General features: G+C 44.8%; 1 pseudogene; it reads right to left on the bottom strand.

The window, feature by feature from the left end:
* Window positions 1–875: 875 nt before the first annotated feature.
* On the bottom strand, window positions 876–2,985 carry LOC110288736 (annotated as a pseudogene).
* Window positions 2,986–4,051: the final 1,066 nt, after the last annotated feature.

Here is a 4,051-nt window from a genome sequence, read left to right as displayed (position 1 = left end):
TCAATAGTTTTTAAAGTTTCAAGGTTTTCTTTTTATGCCTTTTGGGTATTTCCAGGTTTTTTTTTTTATTTTTTAAGGACTTTAAAAAAAAATTTTTTTAAAAGACTTTAGGTTTTTTTTTTAATGGTTTCAGGTTATTTTTTAAAGAGACTTTTTGCGGTTTTTGAGGGTTTTTTTTTAATTTTAGGGGTTTTTAGGGGTTTAGGATTCTTTTTATGGTTTCACATTTTTATTTAGGTTTTTAAGGTTTTGTAGATATTTTTTAGAATTTTTAGGGTTTGGGGGGGGGTTCCGGGTTTTGATATATTTTTAGTTTTTTTTTTTTTTTTTTTAATAAAGATTTTAGTTTTTATATGGTTTTAGGGATTTTGGGGGTCTTTTTAGTGTTCTTGAGTTTTTCTGAATTATAGGGTTTATTTTGTTAGTGTCTTAGGGGTTTTTTTTTAGATGTTTTAAAAAAGGATTTTAGAATGTTTTGGTAATTTAGGGATCATTTATATTTTTTTAAAGAATATTATGGTTTTTTACATTTTTTTGTGATTTTTGGTGTTTATGGTTTTTTTTGTTGTTGTTTTTTACAATTTTATGGCTGTTTTTAGGGATATTTTTGGCTTCTGGTTTATTTTATTTTTTTGGTTTTTTGAGACAGGGTATCTCGGTATAACCCTTGCTGTCCTGGAACTAACTCTGTAGACCAAGTTGGCCTTGAACTCATAAATCTACTTGCCTCTGCCTCCTGAGTGCTGGGATTAAAGGCAAGGGCCACCATGCACAGAATATATTTTTGGAGTTTAAGAGTTTTAGGGTTGCCAGGAAGTGTTAGCTCATGGGATATTGTCAGACCCCTATAGGGGTGGCCCTGGACTTAGGTTCAATCACCACGGGGGGACCGGTTTAGCCATCCCCACTCTTCCTGTCTCTGCCCATGCCTGAGGGTATCGATTCAACCAGTCCTGTAATCCCTCAGGGGGCTTTACTTTGTTTTGGTGAAGTCGATATTCCTCCCCTAGTTATAAAGACAGCTCTAGAGTCTGGGGCGCTTTTATTCCCCAGAAAACCTCCGGTCGATGAGAGGTAAAAGTTATTTGTGCTTTTAACTTGGTTNGTAAGTCTCTCCCCAATAAAGGCATAGGACACTCTGGAATGATCAGAAACGAATGAGTTACTCAATTTCGCCCTATGTCTACAACTCAGGGTGTGGTCCATGAATACGATTTTTGTCCTGTGGNCCCGATCACCAAGGTTTTTTCATTTTTCTTCACTTTTCCTAGAGGTGTTTTGAGTACTGAAAATTCGGCTCCTGTGTCGACTAGGAAGTCCACGGGGGTCCCCTCCACTTCTAAGGTTACCCTAGGCTCTGGGAGGGGGGCCGAGCCTCGTTCCCCCTAGCCTTCATCTTCTCCAAGAGAAAGCACATTTATCCCTTGTTTTTTTTTCCAGACAGTCGCTCTTCCAGTGGCCCATTTCCTTGCAATATGCACATTGGTTCCTCTCCAGGCTCTGCCCGCCTTCTCGGGGTCTCCTTGGTCCCTGCTGTCTTTTGTCTCCCAGATTCCCTGACTGTCTACCACTTTTTCCATTATCTCTTTTTCCTACTGCGGCCAGGATCCTAGTCAAAACTTTTTCTTGCCTCCTGTCTCTCCTATCCTCATCCTCTCTTTTCTCTCTTTTCACTCTCTCTAACTTTTCATCTTCTGTTTCTCTCCTATGATACACTTTCTCTGCCTCTCTAACTACATCCCTTATGGTGTAATCCTGCAAGCCCTCAATTCGCTGTAACTTCTTCCTAATGTCAGGAGCCGACTGGCCAATGAAGGCCATAATTACTGAGGCCCTTTGACCCTCAGACGTGGGGTTGAATGGGGTATATCTCCTATAAGCCTCCATGAGCCTTTCGAGGAAGACTGAGGGGGGCTCAGTTGCTCCCTGCATAACCTCTCTTACCTTGGCCAGATTCGTGGGCTGCCGGCAGCACCTCTGAGACCTGCCACTAGGACCCGGCGATAATTGGACAGTTATTCCCTACAAGGTGCACTATTATAATCCCATCGGGCCAGGTTAGCGGGAATCCTTCATCTATCTCAGCTGGAGTGTGGACAGGGTGCCCAGCCTCGTCTGGGACGTTTTTCTGAGCCTCAAGGAGAATCCTCTCTCTCTCCTCGGTTGTGAATAGAGTCTGCAGAAGCTGCTGGCAGTCATCCCTGGTCGGCTGGTGTGAATACATTAATGATTCAACCAACCCAGTGAGTCTTGCAGGGTTCTCTGAAAAAGGGGGGTGATTAGCTTTCCAGTTATAGAGGTCAGAAGAGGAAAAATGCCAATACTGTAGGGGTTGTAGACTATTCGGTTTGGCAGGGGGAGCCCCAATAGCCCTGAGGGGGAGCGCCATGGTTGTATCCGCAGGCCCCTCATGGGTGACACCTCTCCAGCTCCTTGTTCCTGTGGAGGGACCCCTCCTCTGGCCGGGGCCTGAGGCAGGGGTCCCGAGGGAGCTGAAGGTTGGGGCTGGGGAGCATACGGTGGGGGTTGAAGGGTGTCTGGCCACTCAGGGGGTTCTTCAATCTCTGGATAGATCTTGGGGGTTTCGTCACTGGTGTGCTGCGATCATCATCTCCCCCTAGCAGTGGTTTCAGTTTCCTTTTTCACCATTTACTCGGATGGCAAGGATCTTGGTGCCAGGGCGGAGAGATGGGAGGAATGGGCGAACCCACGGGGGTGAGTAGCGTGCCAAGTCCTCCCATACAGTTGCTGGTCTGGATGCGACCCTGGCCCTTCCTGAAAAACAATGGCCTTCACAGCCCTTATGGTGGGTAAGTAAAAAGTTCATTCTGGTGGCCAACCTCCTCCACAAACAGGCCATTCCAAGGAACAGAAAGCCATCCATGGCTTTTTCTTCACTATTACTGACAAATTTCGTCCTCTAGCCCACACGTCTGTCCAACAGTCCTTAGTCAAAGATAAAGGAGTAGACACGGTCTGTCCCATAGTGAAGAATAAGAATAAACACAACACAATGACAGAGACAGAAAACACTAAGACATCCAAACATACTCGTCTCTGTCTGGACCTATAAAACCAGCCAAACGCTTCCTCTGATGGAGTGGGATTCTGCGACCACTCCTCTGGCAGGAAGAGCACTCACTCTTCTTCACTCTGCCAGGCAACAGCCAGGTCCTCCTGACTGTTCCATATCCCGGGCATTTCAGGGTCTCCCTCGGAATGTCTTCCAGGGGAGCAGCCTGTGGGGAAATAGACTGTCGTCTTCCCACAGCCACTAGGGTCCTTACTGTCCACAGTGTCAGCTGCCAGAATACAGAATATCAGAACTAGTAACACAGGTGGGACTCAAAGCCACAATCTCAGAATTGAAAAACTAAGACACAAATTCAGCAGGGCCACACTTAGACACTTAGACAACAGACAACATATCAAGACTCACACAAACTAACCCACCTCCAAGGGGTTCTTCAGGGATCCTGGGTGTCACGCAGATCTCAGTGGGACCTCCAAATGAAAGAACCTAGTGGGGAAACACCCACTCAACTCCCGATTTGGCTTGTACCCAAGAATCACAAATAGAACACAACACCTTGATGTAACAGCAGGAGGTATTTTAATGGCGAAGCTCCTGGTCGAAACATATCTCACAAGGGAGACAGTGGATTCGACCACAAGGCTTGGAAGCTAGGGGTTTTTATAGAAAAGGAGTGGAGCCGGGGGAGGAATTGGTGCAGTTTCACATGATTGGTCCATTTAAACATCAGCAGCCTGTTAACATTTAACTTAGGTCAGAGGGATGGGAGATAGGGAGGCGATATGTCTGCCCGTGCATTTCCTGTTCTGTTCTGCTATGTTCTCAGCCCCAGGTTTTAAAGCTCACAAACAACTCTTTGGGATATTTGACATATATTACAAGAATCGCAGGGCTCAAGTTTTATTTCCTTTCACTTTCTTTCTTTCTTTCTTTCTTTCTTTCTTTCTTTCTTTCTTTCTTTTTGTTTGTATCTTACATTCTTTTTTTGTTTTGTTTTGTTTTGTTTTGTTTTGTTTT

The sequence above is a fragment of the Mus caroli genome, unplaced genomic scaffold (assembly GCF_900094665.2).
Source record: "Mus caroli unplaced genomic scaffold, CAROLI_EIJ_v1.1 scaffold_16402_1, whole genome shotgun sequence".
NCBI lineage: Eukaryota > Metazoa > Chordata > Mammalia > Rodentia > Muridae > Mus > Mus caroli.
Note: the sequence above shows the minus strand (reverse complement) of the source record. Positions and strands in the feature narration are given on the sequence as shown.